The 19,118-nt window shown below is 47.4% G+C and overlaps 2 protein-coding genes across 6 annotated transcripts in view; one reads left to right on the forward strand and one right to left on the reverse strand.

Annotated features, from left to right (window-relative positions):
• Positions 1 to 19,118, forward strand: part of LOC139059120 (uncharacterized) — a 724,926-nt gene that overhangs the window by 207,455 nt on the left and 498,353 nt on the right. The gene's annotated exons all lie outside the window — the stretch shown is intronic.
• The window catches only part of LOC139046708 (uncharacterized), a 208,386-nt gene that overhangs the window by 138,015 nt on the left and 51,253 nt on the right, over positions 1 to 19,118 (reverse strand). Inside the window, exons 1-2 of one of the 3 annotated variants that reach the window (XM_070537039.1) lie at positions 4,168 to 4,272; positions 3,183 to 3,241 (exon numbers count right to left, since the gene is read on the reverse strand). The gene's annotated coding sequence lies outside the window, so the exon portion shown is untranslated. Of the gene's footprint in view, positions 1 to 3,182; positions 3,242 to 4,045; positions 4,068 to 4,167; positions 4,273 to 19,118 lie in introns of those variants that run through there. The other 2 variants (XM_070537038.1, XM_070537037.1) reach the window with 2 other exon arrangements.

The raw sequence follows: 19,118 nt of genomic DNA on the forward strand, positions 1-19,118 counted from the left end.
CATGCGAAGCCCTCTTCGAAATCGAACTTCCTCAATTACCAGCTCAACGATCGTTTTCCTTCACCACACTAAAAGGCTAGTATGAAGCTAAGTCTGTTCAATAAACAACACTACCCCTCCCACATGCCCCTCTCTACTTTCCTTTCAGCCTCTTTCTAACAACACTGTGCAGAATGCAGACGTCCGACATGCCATCAAATGGTTTTATCACAGCCAATCATTGCCCCTGCAGGGCAGTTCATCATCAAAATGCTCGATACGCCAGGATAAGTAGCGAAGCCACGCCACGAGACTGCGCTTCCGTAGTTGCTGCCACTGCTGCTGTTATTGATAAATCGGTGGACGCCATTAAAAGCGTCTAATGTTAGCTGTCCCGGAGAAAATGGCTCGTTCAAACGCTCAGCAACACTGGAGCTGCAAGCGACCACTGTGGCCAGCTTCGTCGCCCTTGACCTCGATGCAGCAGAGAACGCGAAGTGTGCGTGTGCGTCTTCTCCCTCGTTCTATTATTCGCTGCCGATTGATTCGATGCGACGGACTTCATCCCAATCACCCGAACGCTTCGCGAAATCTGGAAGGGGGGACGGGGACGTGTACGCTACAGCGACGAGCAATGGATGCCCCGTACGATGGCAGAAACGACGCAATTCATAGCCTTCTGTGAGGAACGTCGGTGACATCGGCTACCGCCTGTCTCGATAGATTAAGAGGCGGCCCACACAGATCTGCAGTGGCAACAAATTTGATTTGGACGAGCTGGTTCGTCTTGAATGTAACTTGAAGCAACGCGAAGGCACGGAGACGAGAACGATAAAAGAACATAAGCGCTGGTCATGTTGCGGTTATATTGTTCCTGTGCTCGTCCGTTCGCTCTGTTTGAAGCTAACATTGGCCACATGTGCGTTCACACTGGGCCGCATTAATGTTTCCGGTAACCTTTCGGCAAGAGAGTGTGTCGGGTGTGGTTAGGCGCGATAAATTATGATTATTTGGTTTTGAAACGTACATGCAGTAGAAGGAGAGCAAAGTTCAAGAAGCAGACTGGTATAGATGTCAAAGGCCAAGAAAACTCAGCATTAAGATTTTTAACCAACTCGAAAGAATACTGTACTTTGCAAGCGCTGATGCATTCATAATGAAATAACTTGTTGAATTCTTTCCGCAGCAGCTTCCTTTTGAAGAAAGTCACCAAAATTTATGAATATTTGATAACTAACTCATTGAAGAAAGCTTTCTTTTAATAAGAGCGGTTTCTTTTGCTAATAACAAATGTGCGGTCAGGAAAGGCTGGAATTGTGGCTGATGCCCACTACTCTTTTTTTCTTAGACAAACAGTACAAAACAAAGATATGCCGGCGCAAACAAAGAAAACAGCAAACAGACAGAAAATGCGCATAGCAAAGATAGGCCAGCTCTAACAAACACTCAAACAATCGAGATAAAATAAAATTAAAATAAAAGCTCACTACGCCTCATTTATTGTTCTCTTTTACTGTCAATTATTGTTTTTCATGTTCTTGACTTGCTTATAGGCAAGGCCATAGATGCAGTCTATACGAAGCACGATACTTCTTGGAATAGAAGTCAAGCGTGCTTTCGTTATTACACATGCCAAGCGTTATCGCAGACACGACCTGGAAAAAGGGATATCGCAGAAGCGCCGGCGTCAAAGCGATTTTGTCGGTACGGGTCCCCGTGAACGAAGTCGACGGAGTCTCGAAATTTTTCTCGCAATCGTTAGTACTAAGTTAAACTCTGAACACCACTCACTAGAGCTTTCTAGGTCTGATTGGTCCCTTCAGGGGAACGAAACGCCCAAACAGGCCGCAGCTTCCCCCATTGTAACGGCCGCCATCGCTGCAGCAGCCTTACTCCATGCTGCCATTTTTAAAACTCAGGAGAGCCAGAGTTCCCCATTAGCATTCTGTCAACTGGGCCTTCAAAAAAAATTTCTTTTTGGCGAAACGCGATAGTGCCATGTATTAGCGCAGCATTCAGACACAAAAAGGCGAAACGACCACCGCTCGCATGTGGCGCTCAGTAAACAACAGGAAGTGCCTGGACGAACGGGACTCGGCACTGACATATTTTGCAGGAAGCGTATAGACGAGTGAGACTCGTTCTTGGCACGGAACTCAAGGAATACTAGTAGATAAGCACTTCAAGCATTGCACGCGATGCTGGGCGGTGACGCTAAAGATTAGCGTCCTTGTCGTTTGCCATTAGTGGAAGCGAACTGTCCACAGAAGCACAGTGCAGTCGCGCTTGCGGCCTGACGTTTCAGGGTGTGGCAAAGAATCTCCAGTGCCAAATTTATTCCAAACGTTCTCGGTTCGGCACGTTCTGCTGAAGATTTTCAAGTTCTTGTCACTAAGTCACATTGACCATAACCAAACGACCTCAAAACACCTACCAGTATATCGGAACCGTTTTTCGAAAACGAACGTCACATGTTTTCCATCGTAGCTGAATGGGCACACAGTGATGGGCGGGCCAGCGCTCCTGATGCTCACATTGTCTCTATTGTACGTCACCAACTTTAATCGTGACCATCGAAATTTATTTCCCTTCGTGCCATTTCATTTTTTTTGTACTTGCAAACTATTTTACGTTCTCTCAAGAGCGCATGAGATTAGCTTTGTGCATTTTCATCTTGGCACACAGTGATAGGTGGGCCAGCGCTTCTGATGCTCACATTGTCTCTTTTGTACGTCACCAACTTTAATCGTGACCATCGAAATGTATTTCCGTTCTTGTCATTTCATTTTTTTGTACTTGCAAACTATTTTACGTTTTCTCAAGAGCGCATGAGATTAGCTTTGTGCATTTTTATCTTAGAACCTCCGCAGTAAGAGCGAAATATGAGTTGTGCGGGGTTAGCATTTAACTAGAGGGGCGAATGCATTGTTGAGCCAGCAGCTCAACGGTCCGTTTGTCTTGCTATCTCGACATGAGGGAAACAGAAGCCTTCCTGTGAGGCTAGCATACAAAAGAACGAGTGCACCCTACGAAATCATCGCAAGGCCATTTTAACATGAGTAGGCGCCTTGTGCGTCTGTTTTATTGCTGTTTAACGGTTGTTGCGGCTGGCATCTTTCTTTAAACTGTCTCGTGTTTTGTGTTGTGTTCGTGCGTCAGCGCTACGATACTGGAGCAAATATTCTCGTGACTAGCTGGCTTACCTGCACGAGCAAGCTCCGGTTGCGTCCCCACTAGATTCTCCTCTCGTTTAGTGGCGAACCTGCAAACGCGAGCAGAAAGAGTGGTGAGAAAAATCATTAGGTGGTGACAAGTGATCGGCAGTCTTGTTATTGGTTATCAAGTGCTGCAAGCAAGCAAGCCTTATTGAATACATTTTTGGAAAGTTACGAATTGGTAGATAAAGCGTTACACTCTCGAAAATTCACGTGGAAGCAATTGGACTAATTTCGGATTCCCATCTTAGCGCAGAGCTCGTGCACTCTGCACCACGCACCCACAATTAAAGCTCTTTCACCACTGAAAACGCTCAGGATTCTAGAAACAAAGGAGAACGTTCGAATTGACAGAGTGTCGGCATGTAAAACTCTTTATTAAGAGCGCAGGACGATTTGTAGGAACAACTACCACTTGTCATTCCCTTCAGCTCTTTCCCCAGCACAGGATAGGCAGCCAGGCCCTATAATGGCTAACCTCCCAGACTCCCCCCCCCCCCCCCCTTTGTTTTTCTGTCTCTCCTACTACAGGTTTATTGTCACTCAATTCTTTATCTACTAAACGATCATTGTAGTGAGTCTGTAGAAAAGATTATATCATGTCACCATGGGTTGTCTAAAGATATAAGCGTTTCCCTGCGCTACATGGCGGTTTCGTTGTTATTCGCGATAAATACGAAATCAACAATTACTCGTCTGTTCGTAGGATTTTATGTCAACAAAGTGCAGATTATCTTGAAATGTTGATTACAATTGCGTCTACAGTAGCGCATTATCACGCTCTGAAATGGAGCAGGAAGAGAAAAGAAATAATCAGTAGAAGTTAAAGAATAAAAGGAGCTCGTACATACTTAATTTTGTCACGATATTATCTTTAGCAGTGCTCGTAAATCCTAGCCAGGTGTCATACACGATTTCGCGTTATTGGTGTTGATGACATTGTGAGTTCAACTGATTTTGCAGTATCACCCACCCTGCAACCCTACTTAAAGAGTTAAATCTTTATCTGGATGGGCCATGTGACGTAAAATAGCGCATTAAATTAACACTTCACGCAGTCGTTAACGTTTGGGGATATTCCGCGCGGGTAGGCATAAGCATTCGAAAGCAAACGTTACGATCTGGAAGGGAGCCGGCAAGCGCTGCAGGCCATGAAAATCGCTCAAGCGTGACCAGCCATAGAATAAATAGCCCGGTGCCTCTGTGCCCGCGATTCTATCGAAGCCATCTGCACCGGAGGCTTCAGTCTCGAAAAATCTCCCTCTCTCCCTCTTTAACCCTCTCACGCACGTGCCGTCCTCTTCTGGGTAAATGAAAATCGTCCGTGAATCGGAAGCAATTCCTCCGATTGATTGAGCGAGTGATAGAATTTTTCGCACAGTAGGAACGGAAAGCTGATGGCCGCGATGAGCCGGGCACGCTCGGAGGCTCTCATCGCCAGTCGAGGCACGTACAAAGAATACGCTCTGCCTTCGGTTATTTCGTCCTTCTTTTGCTCTCTCTTTTCCTTTCTAACCGCCTTCGTCAAGGCCCCCTTGAGAGAGAACCGTTGTGATTGCAGAGACATAAGGACGGGCTTCTGTGTAGCCGTTTGGCCTTCCTCCCACGTGCTCTTTCGATCTCGGTTGTTTGATTGCTTTACATCTTTTTTACTTCTCCAGAAAACCTTCACTTTTTCTCGAGATCCTCCTTCGCCTGGGCCAAATTTTGGTTAGAGTGGGCCTGTGCCGTCTTCGGAGCCTGTCATGGAGCACGTTTAAGTGCATCGTTGAATTTGCGAGAGAGTGATTCGATGACAGGCGAGAGGAGCATCGTTTAGTCGAAGCAAGATGCATGCATCATGCGTCCTCTCCTCAGGTGGGTTTCATGTTCACCCGAAGTCAGCGCCGTGCAGTGCTGCCTTAAGAGTAGGCGGACTTCTCGTCAGTGCCTGGTGGCGTACTTACAGACGCCTTACGTCGTCCATGCATGGCTTGACGAGACCACGAACACAGCACTTCTCTGAGGCCGCATCATCGCGTGAACGGACCCTAAATGGTATAAACGCTCTCTGTAAGGTGCGTGATTTCATTAATTTTGTACAATGTAAACAGGCAATGCTGTAAAAATAAGTGAGTTTGCCGCAAATTCGAATGAGTATACATACTTCCCGGTACAATCTAATACAATTCCATAATCGTGAAGGAACGAAGACAAGAACGAGAAAACGACCTCAGCGCTAGTCCTGTTGTGGTTATTTTGTTTTTGTGCTCGTCCGATCGCACTGTTTGAAGTTAACGTTTGCCACATATGCGCTCATACCAGACCGCATTAATGTTTCCGGTAGCCTTCTGGCAACGCTGTTTGTCGGGCCTGTGTTGCCGTGCATGCGTTCGGAGATGGCTCGTTCAAATTGTAGTCGTATCACATGGCCACATTGGTTCCACCTGCCAAATATGGCCTTTTTATGTACCAAATATCACTTGTTTCAGCAAACATAATCTCTGCTGCAGGCATTCGGTGAGGGACAGCTTGCACATTCCTCTTTCATGACGCTTCGTCGCGTCTCGCGTCTTCCGGTGCATGAGTATACTGGAAGGATTTAGTATTTGGTACTATGTTACTCAAATATTTGGTATCCTAATTCAGAGCGTGACGGTCATCACCACTGTTACCAAATATTTAAAAGCCGCTTACCCTCATCGGGTGCCCTTTGCCGAGAAGGCCGAGATATATTTCCACATATGGCTCGCGCCATAGAATGTAAAATATTCACTTCACCTGCGCGCTTCTTTCTTAACTCTCATTTCCCAACGTTCTACAAAGAAAGTTCGACATCCTAACATGATTTCGAAACTGATTGCGTAAAGAAGGTATCACCAAATAAACTACGGTAAGAACGAAGCTAACCTCTGAGAACCCAAAGGGGATCTCAAGTCACGCAATAGCGCTTCTGGGGTCCACAGGGTATTGCGCAAATAAGCGACCGAATACCTTCTACAGCGAATGGGAATTTCGGCTTCCCTATTTACGTTTCGCAACATCCCGTATACAGCCTGCGGCTTCACTGGGTCATTGGCGACTGCTATACCGATTGAAACACAGACATCCCTACACGGCTGCGGATGGAGCAGCTCATCCGTCAATAATAAACAAAGTATAAGAAATTATTTCTAATAGTCATGGCGCGCCCCAAGAGCACTTTATTCGGCATGAACTATATCTATCATGGCGCAGTGAGCTATGAACCTGTGCAGCACAGCGCTGTTCTGCTGCTCACGTGCACCGTTGTGCAAATAGTCGATATTTGCAATTCTGTGCAGAGATGAAGATTCGCTGTTTTTAAATCGCTGTATTTTGCGCGCGTTTCGTTAGCTTGGCCATATTGCGTGCTACGTAGGGGAAGTATAGTATATTGAATATCGGACTTCAAGAACGAGAAATTTGCCCGACTGATGCAATTTAAGGTTATGGAAAACACTCCACCGTAGGCGTATGTCCTTGCACGTAACCAACACTGCCATATAAAAAATTTGACGTTTCGCACGCTTCCACGAATTTTCCTGAAGCGATCATATTACTAACCACCATATGAGCAAGCAGGCAGGCTCGCTTGAGTCTTCTGTATTTAGAAACACTGGCGCCTCACTACACGGCAGAGCTGTGTATCTCTGAGCCGGATGGCATAAAGCAGTGGCCGACCAGAGCACACGCATGGAATCAGACAGCAGAATAGAGACAGAAAACACATAGAAACAGTAAGCGAAATTAACAAGCGCGAACAAGAGGGGCACAGAGCAATGCCCCGGATCAAGAGCGGGCGAAGAGGGACGACAAGAAGTAGAAATACGAAAGCACCCAGCTGGGGATGCCAGCCGCCGGCGCTGTACGATAGTTCCCCACGGTGCCGTATGCCTGATCTGGCACGGTTCGCGCGTTTAAGCGTCCCCCGGGACTTGCAGCTTCCGGTCGCCACGGAATCACTTTCTCTCTCTCTTTCTCTCTCTCTCTCTCGCACACAGTGACGCCAGTGGGAACGTCTCAACGGAAACGGTAGCCAGTGTATCTGATTTATGCACAGTCGCTGCGGCATCACCACGATGGCAGGCAGTTACGAACGCCACCGCACATTGTGCCCTTCTGCTAGCCTCAACACATAGGGGTTCACCGGTGCACGGAGTGTTGCATAACGGGAGCGGGCGTACGCTCTGCCCTGCGCAGAAACAGCGCTTTCACGGACACGGCTGCGCGGCGTTCAGAAGCAGGTATTATAGCCCGTTCTGGCTGGGCTGTGGTGGCGGCTGGTCGTTAGTGCGATGCGCCAGCTGACGCTATGGAAGCAGGGGCGGGATACCGGTTCAATGAGCGCACCGAACGGCTTTTATGGATGCATCAGACTGACTGCATAGCCGTAGTCGTCTCGACTGGCTATGGATTGATTGGAGGGATTAACCGATCCGCTTGATCTATACGTCGTCAAAGATGCACACTTCGAACCCTTGTATTGGTGGTTCACCGCTCCATTCTAACCAGGGAAAAGAGGTGTTCTATGTTTCCGTGTTTCCTGGGTCTTCTAGTTACTTTCCAACTACCAGCCCTCTTTCTAGAACCGCAACTTCATTCGCCGTCTAATTTAGCATTTAACTATTCTAGTCATTCAGTTTATGCTGTTAAAGAGCGATAATAGGGCCATCGAACGAAAAATATTACATTCTATAGGATATAACCATGTTGTACTCCTGCTCTTATCGTCTGCGTGGCGGTGGACCCAGAGCGCGTTATCCTGTATCGTCGGCTTTGACGAGGAAATTAGTCTCCAGCATTTACATTGAGGCCTGCTTCTTATATATGGGATGCCTAAATGATTTATTTCTATGTATAAAAATAAATATAGAAACCTGCATGCCATCTCCGCTGCTTGCACTTATTCGTCGAACTGAGTGAAGTTTTTTGTGAATAGGGTAACAGTAGCCTAGACAGGCTGCACAGAAAAGCGTCCCCAATTGTTATAAGGTTCCCGCACGGGACTTCTATAGCAGTCTTGCTTCCTATAAGAGGCTCTTTTCTATGAGAGCCGAAACGTCATTCATATTTGTTTGTTTGTTTGCTTGTTTGTTTGTTTGTTTGTTTGTTTTTTTCTGGAAAGCATCCGTTTTTGCCTGCGGCAAAGGTTATTCACAACTACACGAGCTTTCGTCAAACCCGTGGTTTCAGCTTCCATGTACTTCATATATTAAGCTTGAGCGATCCTGAGGCACAAGGAGCTCGGCACGCTTGGACCATTGCTCCAGAAGATGATCAAGCGATTTGAGCCTCTTAACGAGGCTGGGCGCTAAGGCACGAATGTGACGCACTCGAGGTTTCGATAAACATTCCCGAGTTCATTAATCGTATGGGCCCTTTTTTTCGTACGACGTTTTTTATTGTGTTGTAGAGCTTCTACTGAGGAAACAAATTTTGCGCTACAGTTGGCTACAGGTCGACTTTATATCTCATGCATAGTCCTGCCGTTGCTACGTCCGAGCATCACTCTTTTCGTATTACTGTTTGATGAACACATCATTGACGACATTTGCTTTTTTCGCGCGCGTGTGTGTGTGTGTTTGTGTGTGTGTGTGTGTGTGTGTGTGTGTGTGTGTGTGTGTGTGTGTGTGTGTGTGTGTGCGTGCGTGCGTGCGTGCGTGCGTGCGTGCGTGCGTGCGTGCGTGCGTGCGTGCGTGCGCGCGCGCGCGCGCCACAAACTCTGTTTTTTTCTGAAGCTGCAGGAGGAGCCGATACACTTCTCCCCCCTCAAGGACCAACAGCCTTCCGGTAATAGCAGGCCATCGATGTTACTGTGCGGGACCCGTTTACGAGCCACTTCAAGTATAGAGCCCAGTGGTATTCAGCACTTCAGACACAACAACACTAATACAACAGCACCATCATCATCATCATCAGCCTGGTTACGCCCACTGCAGGGCAAAGGCCTCTCCCATACTTCTCCAACAACCCCGGTCATGTACTAATTGTGGCCATGCCGTGCCTGCAAACTTCTTAATCTCATCCGCCCACCTCACTTTCTGCCGCCCCATGCTACGCTTCCCTTCCCTTGGGATCCAGTCCGTAACCCTTAATGACCATCGGTTATCTTCCCTCCTCATTACATGTCCTGCCCATGCCCATTTCTTTTTCTTGATTTCAACTAAGATGTCATTAACTCGCGTTTGTTCCCTCACCCAATCTGCTCTTTTCTTATCCCTTAACGTTACACCTATCATTCTTCTTTCCATAGCTCGTTGCGTCGTCCGCAATTTGAGTAGAACCATTTTCGTAAGCCTCCAGGTTACTGCCCCGTAAGTGAGTACTGGTAAGACACAGCTATTATATACTTTTCTCTTGAGGGATAATGGCAACCTGCTGTTCATGATCTGAGAATGCCTGCCAAATGCTCCCCAGCCCATTCTTATTCTTCTGATCCAACAGCACATTTCTTTTTTGATACAACAGCACATTTCCGTACAACTAGGTTGCGGAACGCACACAACGGCGATCCGGATATTTCAGTCTTCATTCAGCCTTCACCCTGTACTTTGAGTCGATATTGTACGGCTACGATGGGACAAGAAGGAACCCATGCTTCACAGACCTGTGGTCACACGAAGCTCGCGTGGCGAAGACCGCACTAAACGAAAGTTCTCTGTTATAGCCAGTTGGAGAAGCCGCTGTAAATATTGTGGCTGTTCCGCTTTAGGTCTCAACCACGAAGCCTCACCGGTGTAGAATGTCAGAAACTCCACTGGCCAAACCTGCTTACATGCGACGGAATACACCAAAACGCGCACACCGAAATGTTGGTTTCACATCTGTTTGAGAACGTGCGACGCAATTTGAAAAATAAAGACGCGTGTAACCAAGACAAAAGATAATAATAATAAGGTATACTGTTAAATGCGTTAACCTTCATCAGGCGTGGCCTTTAAAACGACTATATGTTATGACTCGCAGCTGCTATTTGTAACCATTATTTTGTTGCTATAGAAACCTTGCGCAGAAATCGACGCCAAGCAGGAAAGCAGCTTCAGCGACACCGAGGTTAGGTTTCAGTGTACCTGTATACCTTATATTCTGAAATTTTCTATAAACAGCATATGCATGGAGTGTAGTTAGTGTCACCTTTTGGTTCATTTTAATATGTATTGATGACTGACGCGTTTAGTTCGCTTCCTTTAATATCGCTATGTTGAGTCTCATTACTTAGTAGCTGGCCATTGGTGCCTCTTAAGGATCACCTTTACTACAAATATCCGCCTATTAGCCCCAGTAGCTTACTAACTATTGCAATGCGCTGCTGAGTTCGAGTTCGTGGGTTTAATCAGGGCTGAGGGGATTGCATTTCGATAGGTATGAAGTTCAAAAACTGTTCGTGTATTTAGATTTAGGGGCACGTTAATGAATCCAAGGTGGTCAAACTTATTACGGAGTCCACCACTCCGGCGCTCCTCATAATTAAATCGTAGTAGTTTTGGCACGTAAAGGCCCCAGAATTAATTCTTTTTTTTGGGTATATCATCTACAATATTTAACATACAATCCAGCTTAGCGATAAATAGGATATTAGGTTCTAAAAGATATGCCTGCTGTAGGCGTCTTTCTCGCTACTGTTGTGCTTCATGACTGCTACTAGATTTAAATAAACACGGAGACAAGCTTCGCGGAAATACCCGAAGCAAATGCAGAGGTAGCATTAGACATTTAGATTTACGACCACTCTTTCCTACTTGCGCCTTAGAAAATGCCATTGGGTTGTGTCCCTGCATTCTCTCCATACTTCATCACATGTTCACCTTTCTTCTCCCCCTCAAATAGCGAAGCTTGTAGCATGCTAGATCATCCTAAAGGCTTCGGATATCCCTAACAATCTCAGAAAAAAATTTCATATTATCAATGAAGTATCGCTACTGGAGAACTTAAGGGAGTCACCTGAGGTTATCCTAGATGATCCTATCCTTAAAAGATGCCATTCAGGATGCGGTTGCACCTTCGCGTTCCTTTTTCTTCTTCGTCTATAGAGCTTTTTACCGCAGTCAACGGAAAGATGCCACATGAGATTTCAGTTCTCGATAATCGAGTCAATCTTTTTGCCGGTCTTGCAATACGGCTAGTGAGATACACTCGGGATAGCATGTCAGGTGATCAGCTGGCTAACATGTCCACCTTATCACTAAACTGCACCTGTATCTGGTAAACGAACACACGAGTGCTCACAGTAAAGAGCCGGTAAATGACACAGGCGCTGAATGATCACCGTATATTCGTGCCAGAGTACGTTTTCTCTGACTGTCAGCTAAGCTGGGAATCAACCCACCATCAAAGCCAAGAAATATTGGCTCAAAATTTTGCGGAGCTTGTGCTCGTGGCACGTGATCTGGCGTCTTAGTCTGTTCAACGAAATATTCGGATTTAATAAATTCTGAACATCGGCGAATCAATCGCTTCGGACAATACATACAATTACATTGGGCAAGCTAATGAGAGAACTCTCTTACCCTCGATATGTTCGAGAAACGCTTGCTCCAAGATTGGATCGATACTCCCAGCAGAAGGTCGGAGAACCGCCACGCAGGTCCACTAGTATTTATTAACTTTGTGAATGGGCAGCACATGTCTTAGACCGTAGAACCAACAGTGTGACGGCCAGCGCCTTCCTGTCAAGCAGAGAAAATGCCGCTTAGTTTTCCACACACAGGTCTGAGGCTCCGTTAGGGTGCTCCAGGGAAAAGGCTTTTGTCCTACCTGAACCTCGCCCGCCCACCCCCCATTCCACCCTTCACCTCCCTACTAATTCGCAAGAAAGTTCTGTCTCCGCTTTCATGCACGGCACATTTCTCGCCGACCCTTTGTGCGTCTCTGACGTCCATAAGCTAGCGCGCTCGTTTCCCCGGACTCGCGACGAACGAAAGTGTGCGCGCGTCCCTTACCTGTCGTCTTCGGCTCCCATTGATTAATTGATTAGTCGGAAACTCTTTTCTCGTCTACGTCAGAACAAAGGGGGTCTGAACCGGACCGCCGCTCCGTTTCCGGAGCATTAGAAGGAAGCAGCGCCTCCTTTATACTTTCTTTTTTGTTTTTTTTTCTCCCTGCACATCCGAGTGAATGCACAAGTGTCCCCCGTCGTCGGCATCGAGGACGCCCGTACCGCGCGCACAAGAACGAAAGCACATTGGCCTGCGCCGGAGCCATTAACGGTCAGTTCCCTCCGTGGCTTTGTTTACGCGCGCGTTTACAAGTGCGGCGTGCCACCCTGGCTATATATTCACGCGCGCGTGCTGTGTCCAGGAACCTGTGTCCCGTTTCTTAACTGTACCAGTCCGCCGTATGCGCCCCTCTTCTTCGTTTCGGTCTGTCGCCAACATTCTTGCCGTTCCCCACTTCCTCTCATATCGCCTCCTTCCCATTGTCGGGCGCATCGGTTCGCTGGCAAAGCGTCCGCTTCGATTGTAGCTACGCGCGGGGATAGCGCGCAGTATGTAGCGCCGCGTTATTTTGTCATCCCTCCCTGTGTGGAAGCCTATAGTACAGGGCCTTCTTTCTCGGACAGCTCGCGCCGATAAGACGGCATGCCTCCTGCCGGAACTCTTGCGGAAGCGCTCCCACCTAAGAAACGTCGGCTATGTTTACTCAGTTTCGCCTAGAGCATCCGCTTCTTTGCGGACAGGACTAGATGCGCTCCATTGGTGTGCGCTTACCGCGAACATAGACTACAGCGTTAATAAAAATTTTTCTGCCTTCCAGAATGTTATGTAATCCGTTATACGAGTAGCAGGAACCTAGCATTCTCGTATCTCGTGAGACAATGTATGCATCTGTCTGCAAGTTCGATAGGGCCCTAGTGGGAGCGCCAACCACGTATTCCACAGCCATAGCTTGGTTTCTAGCAGGGATATAACGTCAGATGGGATTCAACGACGACGCTATCACAGCATGCAGCATAGGCTCAACGATGATGTATTCAAAAGAAATTGAAGGCCATTCCGCCCTGCAAAGGTGGATCACCAGCGGAGCCGTAAGCTTTGCTTCAAGAATTGTAAAGGTGAAGATTTGATTGGTATCACTCATTTTCACTTAGGAACGACGATCACAATGGCTTCGTGGTCAGTATGACATACACTGATCGGCACACTCGAAACTGCAAACACATTCCTTGATAATGTCAAATGGATGCACGTACGACGCTGGGTGGTCAGTTGGGCCGGATCGGTGTACTATTGCAAGCGATATGTCTGCAACATGAAACGCGTAAACCACTCCCTTTTTGGTCCCGACACATCCACACTGAAATCACCGACAACGACCATGGGAGTAGTGTCATCGCAACTAACCCCCGCAAAATCAATCGCAATGAACCTTACGGGGCTATGAGCCATTGTATTTTTTGCTTGTTTATGGGGGTAGGAGTTACCACTTACGGAGGTCTGAGCCATTACTTACAGGAATATTAGCCATTGGTGATGACAGTTTTAGACATCCTGTTCTGTATGTTGTATGCATGATTAGAAAGAATGTGAGCACTGTTCGCTTAATTTTGCTAAGGGCTTGTAGTCTCGCATTACGGGACTATGATGGATGGATGGATGGATGCGAAACTTTAATAAGGTCCTGAGGTACGCGACTCAGCGCGCTGCGGGCCGCTCCCACGTTGGGACAGCCAGGTCTTGCCCGACCGCCGCATCGTGGGCCCTCTGGACAGCCCATAGTTGCACCCCGGCATCAGGGCTCTTGATAGCGGAGAGCCACTTGTCTTCATTGATTTCTTCTGTGCCTCGTAACGAGGGGCAACGCCAGAGCATATGATCTAGGCTAGCGATGTCATTGCAATGCCTGCAAGAACTAGTGGCATAGGTGTCGGGATAAATTTTGTGGAATAAAGCCGGGCTGGGATATGAGCCTGTTTGCAGTAATCTGAGGGTCAATGCCTGCGCTCTATTTAACTTCTTGTGTGGAAGGGGAAACTCTCTCCTGCCGAGATAAAAGTGCTGCGCAATTTCGTTATATGTAGTCGGTTGATCTCTATTCTCCACCGCTGCGGGCTGGCGTTGGAGTTCTCCATGGTCGCGGAAAGTGAGACCTCGCGCCTTGGAGTGGGCCAGCTCGTTCAGGTTTCTGGGGCCTCCCGTGATGGATCCCATGTGAGCGGGGAACCACGTGAGAGTGTGGGCGGTGATGGTTTTGCCGTCGAGGATGCGACAGGCTTCCTTACACACGGCGCCAACGCTGAAGGCGCGGATGGCTGCCCTGGAGTCGCTGAAGATATTGGCATGTCCGTCATCCAGGAGGGCCAAGGCAATGGCCACTTGCTCCGCCGCACGCGACGACGTGCTTCGTACCGAAGCCGCGTTAACGGTCGAACCCCTGTGGTTGATTGACACTACGGTGAAATTGTCGCTGTTGCCATACTGGGCCGCGTCAACGAAGCAGCTGCCGCCAGGGAGTTCTGTTGCGCGGCGTAGGAGCGCCACCGCTCTGGCCTTCCTTCTTTCTACGTTGCGCTGGGGATGCATGTTGCGCGGGGCGGGCGATATGATGATGTTATCTTTCTGCAGACGGGACTATGAGCCATTGGACTTTTTTTATTGCTTACGGGGGTGTAAGTGCTTACGGGTTATGAGCCATTGATGATAATAGTTTTTCTGGGCGGACACAAAAATTCTATGGTACCCTAGCCATATACAGCTCCGCTGTAACAACAACGGCGCGACAGAATATTTTATGACGTTTTGACAGTGGTTATGTTGCCGGCCCGGCAAGGGCTTGAAACGAAGTTTCAGCACTGAAGCTACGTTTAAAGCCCTTGCAAACTCCGTACTTGGGAGTAAAACTGCTGGCGTGAGGAAGTTGGTAATTTATAGTCGTCCAGAAGTAAGGTTTATTACCAACCTTAGTTCAGTTATATCGTATGACGGGCTGCCAGAACGCTAATTCATGAACCATTCCCCAGAACCTCCACCAATTGCTTCACGGAGTATTGTCTTGCTGTGACAACAGTTACGGGCTTTCTTAGCCGTTCGTCCGTCCATTCCGTTACGCTGACTATACGAGCATTGCCCTCATCAATGCTGCTTTCTCGTCGTCAGGCCGCCTCGTCATCCTCAGTTTCGCCATCGCTACTATGACTATGATCGCAACCCTTTTGAACTTTGCCTTTGAAGAACGTGTCACTGTCCACCACCGCCAATACACTAGGTACACTGGACATTGGGTTGTTAGTTCGCGTCCCAACAAAATAGCTTGCATGAAGGAACTGCAGTTGTGTTAACAGTGTGGGTGATTGGGCTGATTTATTATTTAGCAAGTGCGCAGTGCTAAGATCATCAAGGACGTAAACGGGAACAATACGAGCAGTGTATTCGTGCATCCTCCCATGCATCATCCCATGCATTCCTTTCTTGACTGGCGATTTAGCGTGCTATCTCGGTATGGCTTGCGCGCATACTTAGGGTACATTAGCAGCAAACTAAAGCTGGTATTAATCATACGGTAACAAGCCGTCTTCAACTCTGATTCGCGAAGCAATACGCGAAAGGCAGCACTTGAGCTCAGCAATCCAATAAGAAGCCCTTCCTCGATATTTATAACGCCCGCGCCTGTTTCAGTGCGTCGCCGCTACGCGCGCTGTCCCTGGTGGTATTCCGGGCGAATGTAATCACCTCGCGCAGGCTGCACGTGAGCCGCGTTTTCTGCACGAGCTACAGCACAAACGCTCGACTGCGCAGTCTTCTGGCCTTTCAAAAACGCTTCTTCACCATACCGCCTAATCCTGGAGCTCAGCTGGCACATGAGGTTCCGCAAAAGGGGCGCGTGCCACGAATGACTGTCGCCTAGCTGCCACCGTATTTTCGTCCGTCGCAGTGTTTTGAAAGTATCGAGGAAAACGGAGCGGCACGGATGCCTTTGGGAATTACTCCCGCGCGTGTTTTCGGGCGACGTCCGTGCGTCGAGCAACGTAGACGGGATCGTGATGCCTGTTTATAGGAATACGAAGCTTACACGCTTGCCTTATACACGCTTGTACACGTTTGAGTTGCTACTCGGCGAACGTCGTTGAATGACACTCCCTCATGTAAGTACCTTGCTCAGAGCCTGCCTACTTGCTGTGACGAGGATGATCAGGCTTTCGTAAGGCGGAAAAATGGCCAAAAGCCAGTTAAGCTTTGAATGTCATCTAAGCCATGAATGGAAGAACAGATGAGAGAAATACGCAATGATAAAATCGACAACGAGTTTGGAGGGACCATCGTGGTGTTTCCCTCCCCCTCTCCTCACCTCCAGTTCTTTTTGTTATTTCATCAGTCACAAGGAAGTCCAGGTGCATTCTTATACCGGGCGTCCCACGTAACATGAGCTAAATATTAAAAATATGGGAATGCCATGTATCTGGACAAAATCAAGGTAACTGTATTGGCCGTCGCTTGGAGATACTCAGACTTTTTTTTTCGTTCCACCTAACTAGATAATTATCCTTAACTAATTAATCGTATTCTCCAATATTATAAGTACGTGAAAGTACCAATGATAAAATGGTACAGTAACATGAGAAACTCCCGATAGAGCGTTGTGTTGCTCAATACGCGCTACATAAAAGTGTCTTTCCGAGCGTGCAAGAACTCCTCAAATATACACAAAATAGCCGCGCGACTGGCCGCACGAACCACACTGCGTGAATTCGCGGGCTGCTTTCTCGCTCGGAGAAACACTTTATGTAATATATTATTTCAGAAAGCCCCAAAATTTCTACAACTGTGAGTTAGCAACATCGAGAGGGCATACACTTCTAAGAACGTGCGTATTTACGTCACCTATACGTAACACTCCTGCTGCGCTAAAGTAGTGTTTTATTCCTGGCGAAAACACTGCTGTAACGCAGCAAAAATGTTACAACTATGTGTCGTAAATTCGTGTGTTAATGAAAGGGCGTACTGTCTCGATGTTTCTAGCTGAAAGTTGTTGAAATTTTGGCGGACTTATGAAATTTTATGTTTTGAAAAGTTCTTTCCGTTGATTTACGCCTGGTGCGCTGCTGCAAAGTTCGACGGATAGCCGAAGCGGCGGTGTTCGAAATTTCTTGACTCGAGGTGGCCGAAATTAATCCAAGGGAAGCACCAAATTATACCGCACTACTTCGCTACGGCGCGCTCCTCACATCACTATTTTCACATCGAAAGGTTTAACTCCGGGAGCTGTCCAACCCCGCTTACCAGTGTCAGCATGTCACCAAACCCTTCGACATCTTTGTCTTTTTTAATCTTAGCAATCTGCATTCGCTTTACCAACCACTTCCAGGCACATGTAACACAAAATCCTTTCCTCGCAGGCACAAGCGTGGTTGTGATACACTAGCAGGTTTTGGAATGATGCATTTGCTTCAAGGAGTTTCAAGATTCAGTACCTCAATTGTTTGCTATATTTAAAATGTTCAAAACGTATTCCCGCTCACCAAACGGCAGCGATCTATAATAACGCTTTCAACGGAAACAGAAAACAATGTTTAGCGCAAGATTGAGGTATTGTTAAAAAAGACGGACGGACTTCACATCAAAGAGAAAGAGCGCAGTTGCGCGTTTGTTTGTAATTTTGTTGACGCTTTTCTGAGCGCGATACCCAGCAAAAGAACGCTATAGTTCCTTTCTTGTTATCTCTTTCTCGCTCTCACACACACACTCAAGAAGCAAATGTGTTTGCTCGCGCCCGTCCTAGGGGTCTTGTTACGCCTGACTTCTTTCATTGGTCTTTGTGAACAACTTTAAGAAACGCTGCCGCTCTCATTCTCTCGTTCTGACAGCATCACTAATGGCATATTCTGTTTGTCTTGAAGGAGGTCACGCTCCGCGGTGCTCGCCTTCGGCGCGCTCGAACCGTCAGAAAGGAAAAGTGAAATTGGAAAACAAAGCTAATATCATTCGGCAACTTCAATGGAACGCAGATGGGTGCTGAGGGGCGCCCTCCGCCCCTCCCACGCTCCCCTCCGACCCCCCCATGGGAAGAAAGAGATTACCGTTATCATTCATTAAGCCGCCGGCTCCGAGAAGTTCTGTTGTTTACACGCTAACATCATGCTTCCCTCTCGGTCCTTCGTGTTTTTGTGCGTACGCTCTTATGCGAGAACTTATGTGATTTGTTTGCCCTTATTTTCCGTGCTGCTTCGATTTCTGAACATCTGCGCAGGTTTGGGTTGAGAGCGCACCCCGAGGAGGAGATGAGATTCCTGCCCGGTCGTTAACTAACGCGCTCACCAGGCGAAGCGAAAGAACACCAAAAGGAGCACACCTCGACGAAGTACGTAAAGAGATAAAGTGGTAATGCAGGCATGATGAGGTCATTCAGAGAAAAATAAAAGTTACGGTGCTAGACGAGAACGCTCAAAAAAGATTCCGGAAGAAAAAGAATAAAGTACTCGGACGCTGGCGATGGAGACAGCCATACCTGAGCTGATGGACTCAAGTGGGCCGGATAAAGAGATCAACCCCACACGATGTCATTTTGATGAGCATGATAACCAATGACAGCGGGTACGATTTCAATGTCGGTAAAAAAAAACTTTAAGCCCATTTCGCATTTCTGTCTTCTTCTCTTGTTTCTTTGAACTGGCTTATCGTTGCTATGTACTGTTTGGCTAAGCGAGGGATAGCAGGCGTCACCCATGAGGCCAAGCTCTCTTATGGACACGTATTTAATAATCAATCTTTCAGTGGTGCGAATGATACTTGCAAGCAGATATTCCATGGGTTCGTTTTCCATTCTTACGTGCTATTTTGATGAGAATTTCTTTAGGCCCGGCATGTATATGATTACGTTGTTTGCTGTCTCCTGCCTGCTTCTCAGAATCAATCCATGAATAGAATTATCATGTCATACCAGATACCAGTATTAGCTAACAATGCAATGCGATAAGCGAGCAGCCATGCACCG

Source organism: Dermacentor albipictus, chromosome 4 (assembly GCF_038994185.2).
Source record: "Dermacentor albipictus isolate Rhodes 1998 colony chromosome 4, USDA_Dalb.pri_finalv2, whole genome shotgun sequence".
Classification (NCBI taxonomy): domain Eukaryota; kingdom Metazoa; phylum Arthropoda; class Arachnida; order Ixodida; family Ixodidae; genus Dermacentor; species Dermacentor albipictus.